Source organism: Amblyraja radiata, chromosome 38 (assembly GCF_010909765.2).
Source record: "Amblyraja radiata isolate CabotCenter1 chromosome 38, sAmbRad1.1.pri, whole genome shotgun sequence".
Taxonomy (NCBI): domain Eukaryota; kingdom Metazoa; phylum Chordata; class Chondrichthyes; order Rajiformes; family Rajidae; genus Amblyraja; species Amblyraja radiata.
Genome location: NC_045993.1, coordinates 16,201,776 through 16,227,138, shown reverse-complemented (window position 1 = coordinate 16,227,138; position 25,363 = coordinate 16,201,776). Strand labels below are relative to the sequence as shown.

Below are 25,363 nucleotides of genomic sequence, written 5' to 3'. Positions count from 1 at the left end.
GACTAGCGGGGTACCGCAAGGCTCGGTGCTGGGACCGCAGGTATTTACAATATATATTAATGATTTAGATGAAGGAACTAAAAGTAACATTAGCAAATTTGCAAATGACACAAAGCTGGGTGGCAGTGTGAACTGTGAGGAGGATGCAGGGCGACTTGGATAGGTTGGATGAGTGGGCAGATGCAGTATAACGTGGATAAATGTGAGGTTATCTTTGGTGGCAAGATCAAGGCGGCAGATTATTATCTGAATGCTGTCAGATTAGGATAAGGGGAAATGCAATGAGACCTGGGTGTCTTTGTACATCAGTCACTGAAAGTAAGCATGCAGGTACAGCAGGCAGTGAAGAAAGTTAATGGCATGTTGGCCTTCATAATGAGAGGAGTTGAGGATAGGAGTAAAGCAGACCTTCTGCAGTTGTACAGGGCCCTAGTGAGGACCACACCTGGAGTATTGTGTGCAGTCTTGGTCTCCTAATTTGAGGAAAACCAGAGCTGAGATTGCTCCAGCAGGCCACAGACTGAGCTAATGTTGAAGTGGAGGGAACATTGGAACACCTACCTGAAGGCCTGTCCTGGCAACACATTCTCAATGCAGGAGCCATTCCTGCAAGCCATTCTGGGGCCCATTCGGTAGGCAGGCTCCAGTGGTGCCGAGGGGAAGTCTTTACAGAGAGGCACGGGGTATTTCTGGGGCAATATAAACGTGCTGTTGTCTGCTGAAGAAAGCAAGGATCAAACAATTAATCCACCCCCTCAGGTTATAGAATCATGGAAACAGGCCCTTCAGCCCCTTGACCAAGATGCTAGTCCCAGTTGCCCAAGTTCAGCACATCCTTCAAAACCTTTCCTAGCCATGCATCTGTCCAAACATCGTGTTATTGTACCTGCCTCAACTGCCCCAGGCAGCTCACTACAAAGACCCACCTCCTCAGATTCCCATTAAATCTGCCCGCCTCATCTTAAACCCATGTTCTCTACACCTCTATCCTGGGTTAAAACTCACATTGTTGTACACTAGCCCAGCGATTCACACACCATGTGGTCAACCATGATTGATAGACACAGAGAGCTGGAGTAACTCAGGCAGCATCTCTGGAGACAAAGGCTGGGAGACGTTTTGGGTCAGAACCCTTCTTCAGATTGTCCAGTCTGAAGAAAGGTCCCAACCCGAAACATCACCCATCCTTTTATTTCTCTCCCCACCCCCCCCCCCCCCGATGCCGCCTGGCCCAGAGTTACTCCAGCACTTTGCATAATCATGCATCAGTACACTGTGGACGGCTTGATTGTAATCATGTATTGGCTTTTCAATGACTGGTTAGCACATGTTTTTCACTGTACCTTTCAAAAGAGTTAGGTGTAGCTCTTCGGGCTAACATAATCAAGGGATATGGGGAGAAAGCAGGAATGGGGTCCTGATTTTGGATGATCAGCCATGATCATATTGAATGGCGGTGCAGGCTCGAAGGGCAGAACGGCTCACTCCTGCACCTAGTTTCTATGTTACTCATGACAACTAATCCCCAATCCCAAGTATAAATCAGCATCTGCAGTTCCTTTCTCCACCACAAGGAGCATGGCTTCACTCAAGCTCTGGACCCCTGGCCTTGTCCCCAGGTGGCACCACAGACATGGGTCAGCAGATCCACCGCTCACTGGCAGAGATAACACAGGAGAAAGGCAAGTGTTGGGAATGTCGCCAGAATCAACAAATTGACAACAGGGTCCAGATACCAAAATGCCTCACGAGCAGCACACTCACCTTCTCTCAAAACATCAACCACTATGGACATTGTGGAGCGGGGTCGGTCCACAATGTTGGGTGTCTGGGCCACCCACATGTCAAACAGGCAGTGTGCAGGTCGCAGCCACACTAATGTGGCAAAGCGGGATAGGTCTCCAGTGTAGGGTGCGATGCTGTAGTCTGGAAGAGAACACAGCAGCTCATGGCATTGCATTTGTGTGGAGCACAGCGACTTTAGTTACATAGCATGGAAACAGGCCCTTCAACATCACCCCAGCACAAGGACAAGTACAGAACAGGAACAGGCCCACCAACCCAGTATCTGTGCCAAACATGAAGCAAAGTTAAACCAATCTCCTCTGCCTGAATAGCATCCATTCCCTTTACTTCCATATGCCTATTGAAAATCCTCTTAAACACCACCACCACCATAGCTGCCCTCCAGCACCACCTCTGCAGTGTGTTCCACACACTCACCATCTTCGCCCCTTTAAACCTTCCCCCTCTCACCTTAAACCTACACCCTCCAGTGTGACATTTCCACTCTGTGAAAACTAAAAGCTGTCTCAGCCAGGAAGCAGCAAACAGCATTAATCACTGTGAAACAGTGTCGGGCAGGATGTGTTCACTGGGATGGTGTGGGTCTTACCTACAACCAGCTGGGAACTGCACAAGGCAGTGATCAGCAGTAATACAAGCAGGCTTTGTGCAACCCCCATCCTTGTTCCAGACTCCAGCAAACAGACACCAGGGCAGTGGTGGACTCCCTCACTTTATCCTGAGCCACACACTCAATCCCACTTGTGAATTCAGGAGTCACCTGGGGAATAATCATGCCTTGTTGAGAGAGACCAATGGTGTCAATGATTGGTGTCACCGCCCACACTTAGTTATTTGGTTATCTCAAACCAAACTTGCACCCAGTCCTTACACCTGCTCCTGGGCTTTTGGTTCCAATTTAATTAATTTAATTTCTTTAGTCAGAGGGTGGTGAATCTGTGGAGGCCAAGCCAGTGGATATATTTAAGGCAGAGATAGATAGATAGATTCTTGATTAGTACGGGTGTCAGAGGTTATGGGGAGAAGGCAGGAGAATGGGGTTAGGAGGGAGAGATAGATCATAGAAACATAGAAAATAGGCGCAGGAGGAGGCCATTCGGCCCTTTGAGTCAGCACCACCATTCATTGTGATCATGGCGGATCGTGTCCTATCAATAACCCGTGCCTGCCTTCTCCCCCATATCCCTTGATTCCACTAGCCCCTAGAGCTCTATCTAACTCTCTCTTTAATCCATCAGCCATGATTGAATGACGGAGTAGACTTGTTGGGCTGAATGGCCTAATTCTACTACTATCTCATGACTTGAATTGAAGGAGGTTTGGTGAGGCTCGGAATACATTTCCTTCTCAGACTTCCTGTGACACTATTCTGTGATACTACTTTTAAAAATTCTCCTGTTAAAATGCTAAATGGTTTTGAAATTTGTATTTGAGCAAATCATAATGTACTTAATTTACTTTTTAGTGCCCAATGCTTTCTCAGACAGTTATTATTGCTTAGTCTTATGATCTTATGAGACTCGAACTACAGATTCTGGCTACAAAAAAAAGATACAAAGTGCTGGAGTCACTCAGCAGATCATTTTCATAAGTTATAGGAGCAGAATTACACCATTTGGCCCATCATGTTTACTCCATTTCAGTTAAAGGGCTGTCCCACTTTCCCGAGGTAATTCACGAATTCTCCCGCGTTTCCCCCTGATTCAAACTCGCAGAATGTTCGTAATGAGTCCGTAGGAGTTCGTAGATATATCGTAGCGGCTCGTTATGCCAGCCGTAGGTACTCCTGGCATCAGGTAAGTTGGGACGTTTTTCCAGCCCGATAAAAAAGTCCAGGAGTAAAAAAAATGGTTGGGATGAAAGAATGAAGTTGTGAAAGTGTGACAGGCCCTTTAGTTTATTGTGACAAGGTACAATGAAAAGCTTTTATTGCTGCTAGGACAGGCAGGCAGCATCCTCGTAAAACTTATCTGTACCCTTTCCAGCTTGACAACATGTGAAATAGATTTGCTCTTTAGCTTGCCCCAGTCCCAGGGCTTTGATGGGACAGTGATATACAGGGGAGCATTTTGGGAACAGTGATCAGAATGTTATAAAACGGCCTTATCCATATCTTAATCTTATGGATTAAGATAAGAATGGTCCTCGGGTTCATAGTAATAAAGTGGGCAAGGCTAATTTAGTTTTAGTTTAGAGATACAGAGTGGAAACAGGCCCTTCGGCCCACCGAGTCCGCACTGACCAGCGATCCCCGCACACTAACACAAGCCTACACACACTACCTTTCATTCGCAAAGTAACATCCTGGTTCTGACCTGAACTCTAACCAGCTGGCCTTTTGAAAGACCCCCACGTTAGATGTAGATTTACCCTCAAACATCTGTCCCAGGTCTACTGCCCCCTGTTTCTGCTCCTTATTGCTGCAATGGCGGTGGAGATGCTGCCTTACAGCGCTTGCAGCGCCGGAGACCAGGGTTCGATCCCGACTACGGGTGCTGTCTGTACGGAGTTTGTACGTTCTCCCCGTGACCGCGTGGGTTTTCTCCGAGATCTTCGGTTCCCCCCACACTCCAAGTTAATTTGCTTGGTGTATGTGTATAGTGTCCCTAGTGTGTGTAGGATAGTCTTAATGTGCGGGGATCGCTGGTCGGGACGGACTCGGTGGGTCGAAGGGCCTGTTTCCGCGCTGTATCTCTAAACTAAATACGAGTTGTTACATTTTTGGAGGTCAAATGCCAGAGGAGCACAGACAGTAAATGGCAGGACCTTTAGGAATGTTGATATACAGAGGGATTGTGGTGTGCAGATGCATAGCAAGTGGCCCCACAAGTGGCTCGTGTAGGAGTATTGTTTGCCTTCATTGGTGGGGCATTGAGTTGAAAAGTTGGGTAGTTACGTTGCACATCTAGAAAGCATTTCTTCGGTCACATTTGTAGAAAGGGGAGTGGAGTTGCAGCCTCACGGCGCCAGAGACCCGGGTGCGTTCTCCCCGTCACCTGCATGGGTTTTCTCCGGGTGCTCTGGTTTCCTCCCACTCTCCTAAGACGTATAGGTGAATTGTAAAGTGTCCCCAGTGTGTGCAGGTTAGTGTTAGTGTGCGAGGATCGCTAGTCGGCACGGTCTCGGTGGGCCGAAGGGCCTATTTCCGCGCTGTATCTCCAAACTAAAAGGTATTGAGACAGACAGATGAACAGACTGGGGGGTAGGGGGTACAGGCAGACTATTTTTAATTTGATATCACAGTGGGTGCAGACACAGTAGCTGACAGTCCCTCTGCTGTCATCGTGAACGTTTGATGTTCGTGCCGTTTATAACCTTTTCAAAGGAGTTCATGTTAAAGTAGACAGGAATGCTACATTTGAAAACTTCTCTGCACGATATGTGCTTATCAAGAGCAAAGTGAAGGGTGCAGAGGTGATCAGTCTTTCTCTCTCACATTCTGTCGCCAGTCCCACCCCTCTGACAACTCCTAGCACCGAGTTCAGGGGAGGGGGACGGGCTGTGTCTCAGTCACAACTGAGGGAGCTGACAGCAAGACTTCCTCAGTGCCACCCACACACACTGACTTGGAGCTGGGCACCCAGTGAAGGCAGGGAGCTAGCTCTCTGTCCGCCACTTTTACTCCAACCCTCTCCTTTCCACACCCCTCCACCATCCTTCCGACAAGAGGAGCAACAGAAGCAAGCCCCGGCCAGCATCCACAGGAGGAAACGTAAGCTTCTTGGACTTTGTCGTGTCAGAAAAGAAATGTTTACACTGTAATATTTATTGTTAGAATCCTTACTGCCCAGTTAGCCAGTGATATGCAACGTAAATGGTCAGTTAACTAATCAGATCACTTGACCAGTGACAAATGGATGAGTGTTAGTTAGCAGTTAGCCAACGGGCAGCCAATGTTTAACCAACAATAGTCAGCAAAGAGAGACACAAAAAGCTGACTATTGGTGACGTTTCGGGTCGAGACCCTTCTTCAGACCCGAGATGTAACCCATTCCATCTCTCCAGAGATGCTGCCTGTCCCGCTGAGTTACTTCAGCAGTTTGTGCCTACACAATAGTGTGTAGCAATTGGTAGTTAATTGGGGTGATTTAATTAATTGATAATTAGCCTTTCATTGATTAATTACTATAATTGGCATGGCCGTTAACTTAAGGTCAATTACTTAGTAAACAATTAACAGTATTTGAGGAAGGACATCCTTGTGATTGAGGCAGTGCAGCGTAGGTTCACCAGATTGATCCCTGGGATGGCGGGACTGTCATATGAGGAAAGATTGAAAAGACTAGGCTTGTATTCACTGGAGTTTAGAAGGATGAGGGGGTTCTTATAGAAACATATAAAAGGACTGGCCAAGCTAGATGCAGTAAAAATGTTCCCAGTTAGGCAAGTCCAGAACCAGGGGCCATAGCCTTAGAGTAAAGGGGAGGTCATTTAAGACTGAGGTGAGAAAAAAACGTTTTCACCCAGAGAGTTGTGAATTTGTGGAATTCCCTGCCACAGAGGGCAGTGGAGGCCAAGTCACTGGATGGATTTAAGAGAGAGTTAGATAGAGCTCTAGGGGCTAGTGGAGTCGAGGGATATGGGGAGAAGGCAGGCACGGGTTATTGATAGGGGACGATCTGCCATGATCACAATGAATGGCGGTGCTGGCTCGAAGGGCTGAATGGCCTCCTCCTGCACCTATTTTCTATGTTTCTATGTTGGTTAAACAGTCATGACCAGTGTGAAACCGCAGTGCAATGAATACATTATTCAATGTATGGTGCAGCATTAATTCGCAGGCAGTTAACCAATAATAACTAACCATAAGCAATGAGAAATTAGGTCATAGATAATTAGACAGTTAATTTGTGGGTGAATCAAACAGTCGTTAATTAGGGTAGAATCTCACAGTGAGTTAACTAATAGGTAGTTTATTCAATTGGGATCATTTATAATTTTACCGTAGCCAATTAACCCACAAACCTGTACGTTATTGGAATGTTGGAGGAAACTGGAGCACCCAGAGAAAACCCACGCGGGTCCCGGCGAGATCTGGATGTAGTACATCTGGCTGGAAAGCTCCACGTAGCACATCACTCAGCACTGGATAGTGTGTGTGTGTTAGTGTGTGTTAGAGAGTGTGTGTGTTAGAGTGTGTGTGTTAGAGTGTGTGTGTGTGTTAGAGTGTGTGTTAGAGTGTGTGTTTGTGTGTGTTAGAGTGTGTGTGTTAGAGTGTGTGTTAGAGTGTGTGTTTTAGAGTGTGTGTGTGTGTTTTAGAGTGTGTGTGTGTTTTAGAGTGTGTGTGTGTGTGTTAGAGTGTTAGTTTGTGGACGGTCCGGTTGGAGATTTCCACTCCCCGGGTCACAGTAGGTGCGGCCTCGACCTGCCCGTCTCTTTAGCCACCAGGGGCTGAGTCTCTTGTCTGCCCGCAGGTGATGGAGGCTTGGTGCTGCCCCCGGGCACTACTGATGGCGCTGATCCTAAGCTGTGTGCTGCCCCCGGGCACCGGGCCCGCTCCAGCATCAGCCGGTCACATCCGCAGGTAAAGCCGCCCTCAGCACAGCTACACCGGCCCTGGGGTCTCACTGGCCGGCGGTGGAGTGGGAGGGAGCTGGGCTCATTCCAGGACTCGCCGGCCCACTGCCCCATATAACCATATAACAATTACAGCACGGAAACAGGCCATCTCGGCCCTACAAGTCCGTGCCGAACAATTATTTCCCCCTAGTCCCACCTGCCTGCACTCAGACCATAACCCTCCATTCCCTTCTCATCCATATACCTATCCAATTTATTTTTAAATGATACCAACGAACCTGCCTCCACCACTTCCACTGGAAGCTCATTCCACACCGCTACCACTCTCTGAGTAAAGAAGTTCCCCCTCATGTTACCCCTAAACTTCTGTCCCTTAATTCTGAAGTCATGTCCTCTTGTTTGAATCTTCCCTACTCTCAATGGGAAAAGCTTATCCACGTCAACTGTGTCTATCCCTCTCATCATTTTAAAGACCTCTATCAAGTCCCCCCCTTAACCTTCTGCGCTCCAGAGAATAAAGACCTAACTTATTCAACCTTTCTCTGTAACTTAGTTGCTGAAACCCAGACAACATTCTAGTAAATCTCCTCTGTACTCTCTCTATTTTGTTGACATCCTTCCTATAATTGGGCGACCAAAATTGTACACCATACTCCAGAATTGGTCTCACCAATGCCTTGTACAATTTTAACATTACATCCCAACTTCTATACTCAATGCTCTGATTTATAAAGGCCAGCACACCAAAAGCTTTCTTTACCACCCTATCTATATGAGATTCCACCTTCAGGGAACTGTGCACAGTTATTCCTAGATCCCTCTGTTCAACTGCATTCCTCAATTCCCTACCATTTACCATGTACGTCCTATTTTTATTTGTCCTGCCAAGATGTAGCACCTGTCCTGTAATTATCCCACTCTCATCGAGCTATGCCCTCTAGTCTTTAATATTTCCACCGTGGGAAGTAAGTTTCTGACTGTCTACCCTATTTGTGCCCCTCATCATTATATATATTTTTATTATTCTGCCGTCGACATTCCAGAGAAAACAATCCAAGTTTGTAAAACCTCTCCTTATCCACGCATTGTTCTGGTAAACATCTCCAAAGCCTCTACATCCCTGCTGTATTTGGGTGACCAGACCTGTGTGCAATACTCCAAATGCAGTCTAACCAAACATAGAAAGTAGGTGCAGGAGTAGGCCATTCGAGCCTGCACCGCCATTCAGCATGATCATGGCTGATCATCCAACTCAGTATCCTGTACCTGCCTTCTCTCCATACCCCCTGATCCCTTTAGCCACAAAGGCCACATCTAACTCCCTCTTAAATATAGCCAATGAATGGCCTCAACTACCATCTGTGGCAGAGAATTCCAGAGATTCACCACTCTCTGTGTGAAAATCTTTTTTCTCATCTCGGTCCTAAAAAATTTCCCCCTTATCCTTAAACTGTGACCCATTGTTCTGGACTTCCCCAAACATCGGGAACAATCTTCCTGCATCTAGCCTGTCCAACCCCTTAAGAATTTTGTAAGTTTTTATAAGATCCCTCCTCAATCTTCTAAATTCTAGCGAGTACAAGCCGAGTCTATCCAGTCTTTCTTCATATGAAAGTCCTGACATCCCAGGAATCAGTCTGGTGAACCTTATCTGTACTCCCTCTATGGCAAGAATGTCTTTCCTCAGATTAGGAGACCAAAACTGTACGCAATACTCCAGTCATATAAAGCTGCAATATGACTTTCTGGTCCTTATACTTTCTGGCCCTCGAGCATGCTAACTACTTCTCTCCCACTCTATCTGCTTGTGTTGCCGCTTTTAGGGAGTTATGCATCTCCCTGGATATCAGTTCTGTTAGGGGTCTTAACTCTATACTTTTCCTCACTTGCTCAGATTAAACTCCATCTGCCATTTCTCTGCCCGTGTATGTTGCTGATCTATATCCCATTGTTTTCTTTGACAGCCTTCCTCACTGTCCACAACTCCAACAATTGTGCCATCTGCAAACTTCCTAAGCGACCCATCCAAGTTTATTGATATATATCACAAACTACAGTGTTTCTAGCACACATCCATGCGGTATTCCACTGGTCACTGACCTGCTGACTGAATATTCTCCTTCCACCACAACACCGAGCCTTCTATCAGTAAGCCAGTTATGGGTTCATACGACCATGAATCTTAATCTGCTGGATCAGCCGACACAGGGGAACTTTATCAAATGCATTCATAAAATCAACATAGACAACATGCCTACCCTCATCGATCGCCATCGTCATCCCCTCAAACAACCACATTCATATGTCATGAACTGCCATGTGCAAGGCCATGCTGACTGTCCCAAATTAGCTCATTCCCATCCAAATGAGAGCACATCGTATCCAGAAGAATCGTCTCCATTAATTTACCTATAACTGTTTCGAAGCTCACTGACACTTCCCTGGATGTGTAGGAAGGAACTGCAGATAGAAACATAGAAAATAGGTGCAGGAGTAGGCCATTCGGCCCTTCCAGCCTGCACCGCCATTCAATATGATCGTGGCTGATCATCCAACTCAGTATCCTGTACCTGCCTTCTCTCCATACCCCCTGATCCCTTTAGCCACAAGGGCCACATCTAACTCCCTCTTAAATATAGCCAATGAACTGGCCTCAACTACCTTCTGTGGCAGAGCATTCCAGAGATTCACCACTCTGTGTAAAAAATGTTTTTCTCATCTCGGTCCTAAAAGATTTCCCCTTTATCCTTGAACTGTGACCCCTTGTCCTGGACTTCCCCAACATCGCGAACAATCTTCCTGCATCTAGCCTGTCCAACCCCTTAAGAATTTTCTGGTTTAAACGGAAGATAGACATAAAAAACTGGAGTGACTCAACGGGACAAGCAGCATTTCTGCTGAGAAGGAATGGGCGACGTTTCAGGTTGAGACGTCTGAAGAAGGGTCTTGACCCGAAACGTCACCCATTCCTTCTCTCCAGAGATGCTGCCTGTCCCGCTGAGTTACTGCAGCATTTTGTGCCTATCTCCTATAATTCTCTGGATTCATACTTCCCTTCTGACACAAAGGAGTTGCGCTACTCTTCAGTCCTCTGGGACCTCTCCTGTGGCCGGACAAGATACGGGATTGCCCATGTTCTGATGTCTCCTCCTTCATTTACCTGGGGTAGATCTCATCAACACCTGGGGATTTAACCACCTCCTTCAAGACTCCATGTGAGTTAGCTGGTTATCCCTAACAACAAATAATAAAAGTATTCTTCAATTTGTAATTTTGTTTTATAACTTGTTAAAGTTCCTTGAGGCACCATCAGTTGTGCCTTCAGTTTGTCCATGACTGGTGATTCTGGGGCCACCTACATGAAGCACGTGCTGCTCATGTACCATTCGTTCCACTATAGACCAGTAAGCCAAACAATATTGGTTCAGTGGACGGAGCAGTGAGTTCGGCCGTGATGAGGAAACTCCCTGCAGCCTGGACGTGTGGCTCTTCTAATGGTCCATAAGTTACAGGAGCAGAATTATGCCTTTCGGCCCATCAAACCTACTCCGCCATTTAATCATGGCTGATGTACCTTCCCCTCTCACCCCCATTCTCCTGCCCGCCCCATAATCCCTGAAACCCTTGCCAATCATAAATATATAAATCTCCACCTTAACTACCCATTCACTTGTCCTCCCTTCTGTGGTAATGAATTCCACAGGTTCACCACCACCATTCCTCCTCATCTCCCTTCTATAGGTACGTCCTCTTCTTCTGAGCCTAGGCCTCTGGTCCTACGCACTCCCACCAGTGGAAACATCCTCTCCACATCCACTCTATCTGTGCCCTTCAAAAGCCCCGTTCCCCCTTCCTTGTTGATCTCCAGCTGCCCTGGTACATGAGTGTTACCCGCAGCCGCTGCCCCAGGGTCCGTGAGCTCCCGGTGTGTGTTGTGCAGGAACATAACCCCTCTCCCTCTGTCTCTCTGTCCCTCCCCCTGCAGGTGTGTGAGTGGGGAGCGGGGGCTGATGGAGCGTGTTGCCCCCGGTGTCATGCCCGGCCCGAGCTGCCCCTCGCTGGGTGCGGGGGTGAGCAGCGGGAAGGCGGTGCGGAGGAGCACGCTGGGTGCGGGGGTGAGCAGCGGGCAGGCGGTGCGGAGGAGCACGGTGGTGGCGGATGACGTGGCCTTTCGAGAGAGGAACAAGTTCCTGGCGGCCGTGCAGCGGCAACAGTGGCTGAAGACCATGATGAGCCGCCTGGTCATTGGTCAGTAGGTCCGGAGCCGCTCCCTGAGGGGCTGCTGAATGGTCGAAAGCACCCAACTGGATCCCAGCAGTGGCAGCTGATTGGTCAATCTTCTCAAGCGGATCACAGCTGGGCTGCTGAATTGTCAATGGTCCCTGAATGGATCCCAGCTGGGCTGCTGATTGGTCAGTAGCCTCGAGTGGATCCTGATTAGCTGCTGTAACCAATAAATGTCTGTGCAATACCTGGTCTTTGTGTTTGTTTGACAACCACGGCCACGACTCCCACATACGGACACCGCAACCTGCCCGTGTCAGAGCCCAGTGCAGGCAGAGATTGGCTCACATCCCACACCCCCGGTCCAAGGGATAGGGGTATGGGCAGGGGTAGGACGTGTGGTGCTGGTATACCAGGATATGCAGACATTGAGGTGGGGGTGGCAGCTGTCAGAAATGGATGTGCATTGAATGAAGCGAGAGGTTTACTGCAGTTTACTTCAGAGATACAGCATGGAAGCAGGACAATCGGCCCACCGAGCCCGCAACGACTAGTGATTCCTGCACACTAACGCTACCGGCAAGAGGTGGCATGGAGGCACTGGTCTGGAACCACGCGGAGGCTTCGAGAAAATTCAAGGAAGTTATCAGCCTAGTGGTCGTGTACATCAGCGATAGGAGCAGAATTAGGCCATTCAGCCCATCAATGTTAACATTGTACAAGGCATTGGTGAGGCCAATTCTGGAGTATGGTGTACACTTCTGGTCGCCAAATTATAGGAAGGATGTCAACAAAATAGAGAGAGAACAGAGGAGATTTACTAGAATGTTGCCTGGGTTTCAGCAACTAAGTTACAGAGAAAGGTTGAACAAGTTAGGTCTTTATTCTTTGGAGCGCAGAAGGTTAAGGGGGGACTTGATAGAGGTCTTTAAAATGATGAGAGGGATAGACAGAGTTGATGTGGATATGCTTTTCTTATTGAGAGTAGGGAAGATTCAAACAAGGGGACATGACTTGAGAATTAAGGGACAGAAGTTTAGGGGGAACATGAGGGGGAACTTTTTACTCAGAGAGTGGTAGCGGTGTGGAATGAGCTTGCAGTGGAAGTGGTGGAGGCAGGTTCGATTTTATCATTTAAAAATAAATTGGATAGGTGTATGGATGGGAAAGGAATGGAGGGTTATGGTCTGAGTGCAGGTAGATGGGACTAGGGGTGAATAGGTGTTCGGCACGGACTAGAAGGGCCTGTTTCCATGCTGTAATTGCTATATGGTTATAAATCTACTCCGCCATTCAGTCATGGCTGATCTATCATTTCCTCTCAACCCCATTCTCCTCCCTTCTTCCCGGTACTAATCAAGAGTCTATCTACCTCTGTCGTAAAAATATCCATTGTCAACCTCCATAGCCTTCTGTGGCAATGAATTCCACAGGTTCACCACCCTTCTGCCTAAAGAAATTCCTCCTTTCTAAAGGAACGCCCTTTAATTCTGAGGCTATAACCTCTGGTCCTAGACTCTCCCACTGGTGGAAACACCCTCTCCACATCACGACAGATGTCAGTGATATGGGGGGGAAATGCAGGAACGGGGTACTGGAATTTGGATGATCATATTGAATGGCGGTGCTGGGTCGAATGGCCTTCTCCTGCACCTACTTTTGAAGTTTCTATGGAGAGTTGAGGAGAGACCAGAGAATGATAGGGAGCAAGTAAAGGTGTTTGGATGAAACTGGATTTATTACAATACAAGAGGCCTGTCAGGACAGTGGCTGAGTCTAGGTCATAGGTAGATATGTGTGCCTGGTACGTTGGAGCCGGGATGGCAGAACTTGGGAAACCAAAGCGGACACACAGGGAAAATGGGCAAGATCCTGAATGACTATTTCTCCTCTGTTTTATCAGTGGAGAAAGACATGAAGGCTGGGGAACTTGGCACAGTTAATTGAATGTTTTGAGGACAGTCTTTATTGGATGTCCTAAGATGCACAAAGGTAGATACATTTGCAGGGTTTTGTTCAGGTTTTGTCGGAAGCTAGAGCAGAAATGACAGGAGCCCTGGTATATGAATGGACACTGGTGAGGTGACTGGAGGGTGCCTGGTACCTTGTGCTTCTAATGTGGTCCTTAGGGCTACAAGGAAAAGCCTGGGAACTATAGACCAGTGAGCCAAACCATATTGGTCGGTGTGTACAGCTATTTGGAAAGGCAGGAGTTGATTAGGGATAGTTGGCATGTTTTTGTCCATGGGAGACAGTGTCTTTCAAATGGAATAGTTTTTTTGAAGAAACCATGAAGGTTAATTAAAGAGAGGCCAGTCTATATGGTGTTCGGAGAGTGATATGTTCCACAGGGTAAGCTGCTCTGGCAGGTCAGATCGCATGGCATCCAGGGAGAGCTAGCTGGCTGGATAGAATATTGGCTACATGGAAGGAAGCAGGGTGATGGTGAACGATTGCTTATCAGACTGGAGGCCTGTGACTAGTTGTGTACCTCAGGATGGGTGCTGGGCCCATTGTTCTTTGTGGTTTACATCAACAATTTCAATGAGAATGTACAAGAGGGGAAATATTTAATGGGAAGATGAGGGGCAACTTTTTTCCACAGAGAATGGTGAGTGCATGGAATGAATGGAGGTAGTTGAGGCAGGTACTATAGCACCATTTAAAAGACATTTGGACAGGTACATGGATAGGAAAGGTTTAGAGGGATATGGGCCAAACGTGGTCAAATGGGACTAGTGTAGATGAGGCACCTTGGTGGGTTGCAATGTGTACAGGGATGTGATGCTCAGGCTTCAGAAGGCTCTGGTCAGACCGCATTTGGAGTATTGTGAGCAATTTTGATCCTCATGTCTTGGGAAGGATAGAAACATAGAAACATAGAAATTAGGTGCAGGAGTAGGCCATTCGGCCCTTCGAGCCTGCACCGCCATTCAATATGATCATGGCTGATCATCCACTCAGTATCCCGTACCTGCCTTCTCTCCATACCCTCTGATCCCCTTAGCCACAAGGGCCACATCTAACTCCCTCTTAAATATAGCCAATGAACTGGCCTCGACTACCCTCTGTGGCAGGGAGTTCCAGAGATTCACCACTCTCTGTGTGAAAAAAGTTCTTCTCATCTCGGTTTTAAAGGATTTCCCCCTTATCCTTAAGCTGTGACCCCTTGTCCTGGACTTCCCCAACATCGGGAGCAATCTTCCTGCATCTAGCCTGTCCAACCCCTTAAGAATTTTGTAAGTTTCTATAAGATCCCCTCTCAATCTCCTAAATTCTAGAGAGTATAAACCAAGTCTATCCAGTCTTTCTTCATAAGACAGTCCTGACATCCCAGGAATCAGTCTGGTGAACCTTCTCTGCACTCCCTCTATGACAATAATGTCCTTCCTCAGATTTGGAGACCAAAACTGTACGCAATACTCCAGGTGTGGTCTCACCAAGACCCTGTACAACTGCAGTAGAACCTCCCTGCTCCTATACTCAAATCCTTTTGCTATGAAAGCTAACATACCATTCGCTTTCTTCACTGCCTGCTGCACCTGCATGCCCACTTTCAATGACTGGTGTACCATGACACCCAGGTCTCGCTGCATCTCCCCTGTTCCTAGTCGGCCTCCATTTAGATAATAGTATGCTTTCCTGTTTTTGCCACCAAAATGGAGAACCTCACATTTATCCACATTATACTGCATCTGCCAAACATTTGCCCACTCACCCAGCCTATCCAAGTCACCTTGCAGTCTCCTAGCATCCTCCTCACAGCTAACACTGCCCCCCAGCTTAGTGTCATCTGCAAACTTGGAGATATTGCCTTCAATTCCCTCATCCAGATCATTAATATATATTGTAAATAGCTGGGGTCCCAGCACTGAGCCTTGCGGTACCCCACTAGTCACTGCCTGCCATTGTGAAAAGGACCCGTTTACTCCTACTCTTTGCTTCCTGTTTGCCAGCCAGTTCTCTATCCACATCAATACTGAACCCCCAATGCCGTGTGCTTTAAGTTTGTAAACTAATCTCTTATGTGGGACCTTGTCGAAAGCCTTCTGGAAATCCAGATACACCACATCCACTGGTTCTCCCCTATCCACGCTACTAGTTACATCCTCGAAAAATTCTATAAGATTCGTCAGACATGATTTACCTTTTGTAAATCCATGCTGACTTTGTCCAATGATTTCACCACTTTCCAAATGTGCTGCTATCCCATCTTTAATAACTGACTCTAGCAGTTTCCCCACTACCGATGTTAGACTAACTGGTTTGTAATTCCCCGTTTTCTCTCTCCCTCCCTTCTTAAAAAGTGGGGTTACGTTTGCTACCCGCCAATCCTCAGGAACTACTCCAGAATCTAAAGAGTTTTGAAAGATTATTACTAATGCATCCACTATTTCTGGAGCTACTTCCTTAAGTACTCTGGGATGAAGCCTATCTGGCCCTGGGGATTTATCGGCCTTTAATCCATTTAATTTACCCAACACCACTTCCCGGCTAACCTGGATTTCACTCAATTCCTCCAACTCCTTTGACCCGCGATCCCCTGCTATTTCCGGCAGATTATTTATGTCTTCCTTAGTGAAGACGGAACCAAAGTAGTTATTCAATTGGTCCGCCATATCCTTGTTCCCCATGAGCAACTCACCTGTTTCTGACTGCAAGGGACCTACATTTGTTTTAACTAATCTCTTTTTTTTCACATATCTATAAAAACTTTTGCAGTCAATTTTTATGTTCCCTGCCAGTTTTCTTTCATAATCTATTTTTCCTTTCCTAATTAAGCCCTTTGTCCTCCTCTGCTGGTCTCTGAATTTCTCCCAGTCCTCCGGTATGCTGCTTTTTCTGGCTAATTTGTACGCATCATCCTTCGCTTTGATACTATCCCTGATTTCCCTTGTTATCCACGGATGCACTACCTTCCCTGATTTATTCTTTTGCCAAACTGGGATGAACAATTTTTGTAGTTCATCCATGCAGTCTTTAAATGTCTTCCATTGCATATCCACCGTCAACCCTTTTAGAATTAATTGCCAGTCAATCTTGGCCAATTCACGTCTCATACCCTCAAAGTTACCTTTCTTTAAGTTCAGAACCATTGTTTCTGAATTAACAATGTCACTCTCCATCCTAATGAAGAACTCAACCATATTATGGTCACTCTTGCCCAAGGGGGCACGTACAACAAGACTGCTAACTAACCCTTCCTCATTACTCATGTGCTGGCCTTAGAGAGAGTCCAGAGGAGATTTACGAAAATCATCCCAGGAATGAGTGAGATAACATATGATGAGCGTTTGATGGCACTGGGCCGGTACTCACTGGAGTTTAGAAGGCTGAGGAGGGGGGGGGGGGGGGGGGGGGGTTGATAGATTCTTGATTAGTACAGGTGTCAGGGGTTACAGGGAGAAGGCAGTAGAATGGGGTTGAGAGTGAAAGATAGATCAGTCATCAATGGCTGGGTAGACGATGGGCCGAATGGTCTAATTCTGCTCCTATAACTTATGAACATGTACTTTTGAATTATTAATGTTGCTGATGTCTTAAGGTCTGGAGGAACTGTGCTTCATTTGTAAATGACTTGACCAAATGCTGTGGAACAGGGTCTGAATTGTTTGTTATGTCTCAATCCAGTCCAGCCTGATCCACATCACTGGGCAGTGTCAGCTTGGTCTGTGGGTGAGAGAGGCAGAGAGGCAGAGACCTCTGGCTGATGGAGGGGAGAGTGAGGAGTCAGGGGAAAGCAAGGGTTGTAGCGGCAGAGAGGAGGCTGGGAGGAGGGACAGGATGATGGAGCAATGGTGCGATCAGTAAAATGCCAGGTGCTGCCGGGAGGGAGGGAGAGAGAGGGAGGGTGGTAAGGACAAGGAGTCTGTACACCCAGCTGTCTGCCACCTCTCCCCACTCTGATCTCCCACCATCTGACACCAGGCTTCAGATCTAAACACAGGTTTGTTCACTCTTTGTAGAAAGATCAGAGACAAAACTGTGGTGCAGCAGAGTTATAAATAGAAACCAGCCCTTCAGCCCAACTTGCCCGTACTAACCACGTTGCATATCCTATTTATAGTCATAGTCATACAGCGTGGAAACATGCCCTTCAGCCCAACTGGCCCATGCCGACCAAGATCCCTCATCTATACTATTCTCACCTACCTGCATTCGGCTATCTCCCGCTAAACCTTTCCTATCCATGTTCCTGGCCCAATGCATTTGAATGCTGTTATAGTACCTGCCTCAACTACCTCCTGTGGCTGCTCGTTCCATACACCCATCACCCTCTGCACCCTCAGCATCTGCAGTGGGAGTAACAGACAATGTTTCTCATGTTGGACCTGGGATAGAATGATCAACCTCATCTACTGTATCCATAGCACTCTGTATATTGCTCCTATGTATCGGCGCGACCAAGCGAAGACTGGCCGATCGTTTGACTGAACACATGCTCAGTCCGCCTTGGCCCATGTGATCTCCCACTTTCCAAACATTGTTAACCCTTCCCATTCCCATAACGACCTTCCACACAAATTGGAGGCACAACACCTCATATTCTGCTAGGGTATCTTACAACCCAGTGGCATGAACATTGAATACTCTCATTTCAAATAACCCCTGCATTCCCTCTCTCCCCCTCTCACCCCAACCTAGTCATCCTGCTAATACCACTGTTCGTTTCCTTGCCACCCTTCATTATAACCTCTTCCCCAGCCAACAATGGGCCATTGTGGGCTCCACCCTTCCTGAGGTCACCTGCTGCCAGCCTTTTCTTACCTCCAGTTCCCCCACCCCCACACCCTCCATCCACTCTACCTTCAGTCTGAAGAAGGTCCTGACTCGAAATGCACCCATTTCCTCCAGAGATGTAGCCTGACCCGCGGAGTTACTCCATCAGTTTGTGCCTGTGTTTGTTTAGGACTTTGTTCAGAGAGTAGACACATGGAACTGCAGATGCTGGGCTCTAGAGGTTACAGTGGTGGGGGGTAGTTGCAGTGTCGGGGGGGGTAGAGCAGTGTCGGGGGGGGGTAGTGCAGTGTCGGGGGGGGGTAGTGCAGTGTCGGGGGGGGGGGTAGGCAGTGTCGGGGGGGGGGGTAGTGCAGTGTCGGGGGGGGGTAGTGCAGTGTCGGGGGGGGGGTAGTGCAGTGTCGGGGGGGGGTAGTGCAGTGTCGGGGGGGGGGTAGTGCAGTGTCGGGGGGGGGGTATTGCAGTGTCGGGGGGGGGGGGGTAGTGCAGTGTGGGGGGGGGGGTGTCAGTGTCGGGAGGGGGTAGTGCAGTTGTGGGGGGGTGTGCAGTGTCGGGGGGGGGGTAGTGCAGTTGAGGGGGAGTGCAGTGTCGGGGGGTGGTAGTGCAGTGTCGGGGGGGGGTAGTGCAGTGTCGGGGGGGGGTGTGCAGTCGTCGGGGGGGGTAGTGCCAGTGTCGGGGGGGGTGGAGTGCAGTGTCGGGGGGGGGGTAGTGCAGTGTCGGGGGGGTGGTAGTGCAGTGTCGGGGGGGGGTATGCAGTGTCGGGGGGGGGTAGTGCAGGTCGGGGGGGGTAGGTGCAGTGTCGGGGGGGGGGTAGTGCAGTGTCGGGGGGGGTAGTGCAGTGTCGGGGGGGGGTATGCAGTGGCGTGTCGGGGGGTAGTGCAGTGTCGGGGGGGGGTGGGTAGAGCAGTGTCGGGGGGGTTAGTGCAGTGTCGGGGGGGGGTAGAGCAGTGTCAGGGGGGTGTAGAGCAGTGTCGGGGGGGGGGGGTGGGTAGAGCAGTGTCGGGGGGGGTAGTGCAGTGTCGGGGGGGGGGGGTTAGTGCAGTGTCGGGGGGGGGTAGTGCAGTGTCGGGGGGGGGTAGAGCAGTGTCGGGGGGGGGTAGTGCAGTGTCGGGGGGGGTAGAGCAGTGTCGGGGGGGGGGGTGGGTTAGAGCAGTGTCGGGGGGGGTGGGTAGTGCAGTGTCGGGGGGGGTAGTGCAGTGTCGGGGGGGGTAGTGCAGTGTCGGGGGGGGGGGTAGTGCATTGTCGGGGGGGGGAGTTGCAGTGGTGAGGGGTAGAGAGGTGGGTAGTTAAAGTGGCCGGGACAGGGAGCAGGAGGAGTTACAGTGGTGTCATTGGGGAGGAGGCGGTGGAGACCTACTGTGGAGGGGGGTACTTGGAGTGTGGGGTCTACAGACGCACAGGAGGTGGGGAGGTGCAACTGATACGATGTTGCAGTCTGAGGGAGGGTCTAGATTCGGGGAGGTTGGGAAGGTAGAGGCGACAATGGGGAGGGGAGAGGTGGGACCTCCCAAGGGTGTCTAGAGAGAGTGGGTGTACGAAGGGTACACAGTGGATGCGCCACCGTGCCACCCTATGTTCTAACATCTGGCCAGAAGATTGGATCTTGAATGAGCATCTTGTCCCTTGGCCTCCGAAAGGCTTTTCATTGCCTACAGGGTGCAAGGCAGGAGTGGTGAAGGGTTCCCCATTCAACAAGAATGAGTGTGGATGCAAGAATACAGTCGCTGACACCATGCAGGCTAAAGCACTGGCTGCAGCCACGACCAGCGCACACCAGCTACAATACACACTGCAGATCCTCGCCCAGGCTGCTCCACAATATCTCCCTCAACCTCCATCTACCCACGAAGCAGAGAAGAGCAGCAGTGTTCTGTGCCGTTCTGGTTGTCCCATTACAGGAAGGAGGTGGAGGCTTAAGAGAGGGAGTAATGGAGGTTTACCGGAATGCTGCTTGGGTTAAAGGGTTTCAGCTACAGGGAGAGGTTGGATAAACTTCGATAGTTTTCTATGGAACTTTAGAGGTTGTGGGGAGTCTTGATAGAAGTATAAAAAACAATAAGTTGCATAGATAGGGTCGACAGTCAGAACCTTTTTACCAGAATGGTGGGGGCCTGGAACACCAGAGTCCAACACTAGAAGGCATGGCTATAAGATGAGAGGGGAAAGTTACATGTTTTTTCCCCAGAGTGGTGGGGGCCTGGAACACTCTGCCAGGAGTGGTGGAGGATGCAGATACGATGGTGGCGTTGAAGAGCTTTTTAGATAGGCACATGGAAGTGCAGGGAATAGGCACATTTAGATAGGCACATGGAAGTGCAGGGAATAGAGGGATATGATTCGATACGATAGAACTTTATTTATCCCAGGAGGGAAATTGATCTGCCAACAGTCATAAAACACAAGGTACACGAAATTAAAGTGACGAGTGGAAAAGATTGGGGATGTGGAAAGATTTGGGGAGGGGATCAGTCTACCCCATGACAGAAGGGGGAGGAGTTGAAGGGTTTGATAGCCACAGGGAAGAAGGATCTCCTGTGGCGTTCTGTGCTGCATCTTGGTGGAACCAGTCTGTTGCTGAAGGTGCTCCTCAGGTTGACCAGTGTGTCATGGAGGGGGTGAGCTGTATTGTCCAGGATGCTCTGCAGTTTGAGAAGGATCCTCCTCTCCAAGACCATCTCCCATGAATCCAACTCCACCCCCAGGATGGAGCCAGCCTTCCTGATAGGTTTGTTAATCCTGTTGGTGTCTGTTACGGGTCATGTACAGGCAGATGAGATCAGTTTTACTTGGCATCATGTTTGGCACAAACATTAGAAGGATGAGAGGGTATCTCATTGAAACATGTAAGATTATTAAGGGTTTTGACACGCTAGAGGCAGGAAACATGTTCCCGATGTTGGGGGCGTCCATAACCAGGGGCCACAGTTTAAGAATAAGGAGTAAGCCATTTAGAACGATGACGAGGAAATACTTGATCTCACAGAGGGTGGTGAGTCTGTGGAATTCTCTGCCTCAGAGGGCGGTGGAGGCAGGTGCTCTGGATGCTTTCAAGAGAGAGCTAGATAGGCTCTTAAAAATAGCGGAGTCAGGGGATATGGGGGGAAGGCAGGAACGAGGTACTGATTGGGGATGATCAGCCATGATCACGTTGAATGGCGGTGCTGGCTCGAAGGGCCGAATGGCCACCTACTGTCTATTGTCTATTGTCTATTATGGGCTGAAGGACCCATTTCTGTGCCGTACACTTCTATGTTCTATGTGATATGTTCTATGCGAGATGTGCGCAACAAACATTTGTATACAGAGGGTGGTGAGTACTTGAAATAGGCTGCCGAGAGTGATGGTGGAGGCATGTGTGTGGTAGTGGCATGTAAGATACTTTTGGATAGATGCATGGATATTCAGGCAATGGAGGGATATGGATCATGTGCAGGCAGTTAAGAATTGGAGATACACACAAAAAACTGGAGTAACTCAGCGGGACAGGCAGGAGAGAAGGAATGGGTGACGTTTCTGGTCGAGACCTTTCTTCAGACCCCATAACAAGGGGTCACAGTTCCAGGACAAGGGGTCACAGTTTAAGGATAAGGGGGAAATCTTTTAGGACTGAGATGAGAAAAACATTTTTCACACAGAGAGTGGTGAATCTCTGGAACTCTCTGCCACAGAAGGTAGTTGAGGCCAGTTCATTGGCTATATTTAAGAGGGAGTTAGATGTGGCCCTTGTGGCTAAAGGGATCAGGGGGTATGGAGAGAAGGCAGGTACAGGATACTGAGTTGGATGATCAGCCATGATCATATTGAATGGCGGTGAAGGCTCGAAGGGCCGAATGGCCTACTCCTGCACCTATTTTCTATGTTTCTATGTTTCTATGTTTCAGACGAAGTTGTCTTGATCTGACACACCACCCACTCCTCTCCAGGGATGCTGCCTGTCCCGCTGAGTTACTCCGGCTTTTTGTGTCTATCTTTGGTTTAAACCAGCATCTGCAGTTCCTTCCTACACAGTTCAGAATTGGCCTTGGCATCATGTATGGCACAATTATTGTGGGCCGAAAGGCCTGTTCCAGTGCTGTACTGTTCTATGTTCTAGGTGGATGGATGTGCCACCATCTGCAGGGTCCAAGCCGCACAGCACACGTAGTGGAAGTGTCCCAGATCGATCAGTAACTGCTCTGCTCCTTGGAATCTCCTTCCCAATGGCAACATGAGGAGCTTCTCCAGCCAGGACAAAGTGACTCAGGGCAGCATCTCACTCCCGCCACAGGGGGATGCTGGCACGACCCATGACACACAGCTCTATCTGTTCCTTCAGAAAGTTGGTCGGCTTGTTGGTGGGGGCTGCAGAGCCAGGCCAGTGTTGGTGCTGGGTAGATGCGGCTAGTTCGTAAGTTTCATACCAGAGTCTGAAGAAGGGTCAAGACCCAAAACAGCACCCATTCCTTCCCTCCAGAGATGCTGCCTGTCCCGCTGAGTTACTCCAGCATTTTGTATCTATCTTCGGTTATTGCCAGAGCCGGATTTACGTATTAGCTTAAGCTTAGGGCCTCGAGATCTAGGGGGGCCTACTCACCTTGCTGCCTCACCGGACCATCGAACCTCGCCGCCCCACCGACCGTCCGCCCACCAGGACCTCCTACACTTTGCCCGCTGACCCTCGCCACTCCACCGCCCTCCTGCAGCCCGCAGCCGTCGCCTTACCTGCAGCCTGGACTCAGCACCAGGCCTGACGTTTCCACGCTGCAGACTCCAACTCCCCCGGGTTTGACTGCGCTGGGTCCTAGTGCTAGTCCCCCAACCCTGGTAATTTCCATGGCTGTTCCACTGGGTCTTCCCCATTCCCCTCAAACCATGTGACCCCAGTTCTTCCCCACCCACACTGCAGTCCTCATACCCCCTTATCCCCTGACCACCCATCACCCCCCCCCCCCACCAGACATCGCCTCGTCCTCAGTCCACCCACCTGCCTCCCTCCAGCCCCAACCCTCATCCCTGCCGTGTGTTCACCATCCCCCCTGACCTCCACCTCTTTGCCACCGAAGGTCTGTCTTCAGCAGAGGTCGCACCTTTGTCCCCCTCCGTCCCCACCTCAATGAGTTCCGCGCCCGCCGCGATTTGGAGCTCTTCTTCCGTCGCCACCGCGTCACACCGTTCTTCCATGGGAAGAAGTCCTCGCCCCCATTGATGATCCCGTTTCCCGCCTCCAACGGTCCCCCTCCTCTTGAACGCCCCCCCTCATGGAAATTTGGGGCTCACCATCCGATGTCGGAATGGGAGAACATTCAAAGCGGCTTGGACTTCCGAATCGGCCACTTCCTACCGGAGACCGCGGCTCCCGAAGTCCACAGGCTGAGCTGGGTGGAGATTCACGCTGGCGGCCCTCGGCAAAGGGTTCCCATGGCTCCGCGATATTAAAATCAGCGCGGCCCGAGGCTGGGAACTCCGCAAACCACAGCTCCATGATGTTGAAGCAGCAGACCCAACACTCCAGAGCTTCAAACGGCGATCCAGGTAAAGTATCGCCCGCTCCGCGGTGAATCCAATATGTATTTAAAACCAACTGTTTAATGACAACATACAGTAGGATCTAAAAGGGTCACACGGTCACTGTCAGGTAATCAAAGTCCTCTAGTCGTGGGGGTGGGGGATAGGGAGGGGGGGGGGGGGTGCCTCACAAGTGAAATAGCTTAGGGCCTCTCTTCATCTAAATCCGGCCCTGGTTATTGCCATGTGTGCTGAGGTACAGTGAAAAGCTTTTGTTGTGTGCTCTCCAGTCAGTTGAAAAAATAATACATGATTACAATCCAGCCACTTACAGTGTACAGATACAAGATAAGGGAATAACGTTTAGTGCAAGGTAAAGCCAGCAAAGTCCGATCAAGGATAGTCTGAGGGTCACCATTGAAGCTTGTGATGATGGGCTGTGTTATTTAAAACCCCCGGCTGATGGAGGGGAGTGAGGAGGTTTTGGACCAGTTGACTGAAGAGGAGTGAGGGTTTGAGCAGCAGAGAGGAGGCTGGGGTGAGATGGAGGAGGGACAGGATGATGGAGCAGTGATGTGATCAGCTCAGTAAAACATTAGGAGAGAGGGGGAGGGCGGAGAGGACACAGAGTGTGTACTCCCAGCTGTCTGCCTCTGATCCTCCACCATCTGACACCAGGCTTCAGGACTAAACACAGGCTGTTCACTCTGTGTAGAAACGTGATCCGTGAGCCAGTCCCTGGGGAACCAGCTTCAGAAACATCCATTTATTACAGATATTTGCCGTCTCCCTTCAACCCCCTCCGTCTCTTTCAATATTCTGCTCCTCACGTCCAATCCACCCGAGCAAGTTGTAACAGAGAACATCATCGCCTGTTTCCTGGGAATCGATTCACACTCTGTCAACGTGAGCCCTGATCTAGTTTAGTTGAGTTTATTATTGTCACATGTACCAAGGTTCAGTGAAAAGCCTTTTGTTGCATGCAATCCAGTCAGCGGAAATACTAGACATGATTGCAATCAATGATGGAAATGGGGGACGGCGGGGGGGGGGGTGCGCAGGGGGACGGCGTTCCCCACGTTTTCAGTTTCCAGTTTCCATCCGGTGCATGAATTTGCAGCTTTATCTTCCGCTACTTAATCCAAGGGCGAGCGAACGAGCGGACAGACGGGAACCCTGGCCCGTGGCGGCTCTTGGTCCATTCCCTCCGTGGGTGCCGCTTGGCCCGCTGAGTTCCTCCAGCACTCTATATTTTTTGTTTGGCTCTGGAGTTGAAGGTGGACACGGGGGATGGGGGGGGGGGGAGGGGGTACTGGGGTGGCTCAGCGGGATGGGCGGCGGCTCTAGGGAGTGGGTGGCGTTTCGGGTCGAGACCCTTCTCCAGACAATCACAAGTACTCCACACATTTATCTCCCCCCGCCTAGATTACTGCAACTCCCTTTACACTGGCATCAGCCAATCTTCCCTGTCCCGCCTGCAACTGGTCCAAAACACCGCAACGAGACTCCTGACGGGCACCCGAAAAAAGGACCACATCACCCCGATCCTGGCCTCTCTCCACTGGCTCCCTGTGCGGTTCCGTATACATTT

At 49.5% G+C, this 25,363-nt stretch overlaps 1 long non-coding RNA gene across 1 annotated transcript; it reads right to left on the bottom strand.

Moving 5' to 3' along the window:
* Nucleotides 1-567: 567 nt before the first annotated feature.
* LOC116966814 lies at nt 568-2,468 on the bottom strand. Its single transcript, XR_004410071.1, has 3 exons — nt 2,396-2,468; nt 1,765-1,926; nt 568-718 (listed from the first exon to the last, which is right to left on the bottom strand). It is a non-coding gene; the product is annotated as an uncharacterized LOC116966814 (long non-coding RNA).
* Nucleotides 2,469-25,363: the final 22,895 nt, after the last annotated feature.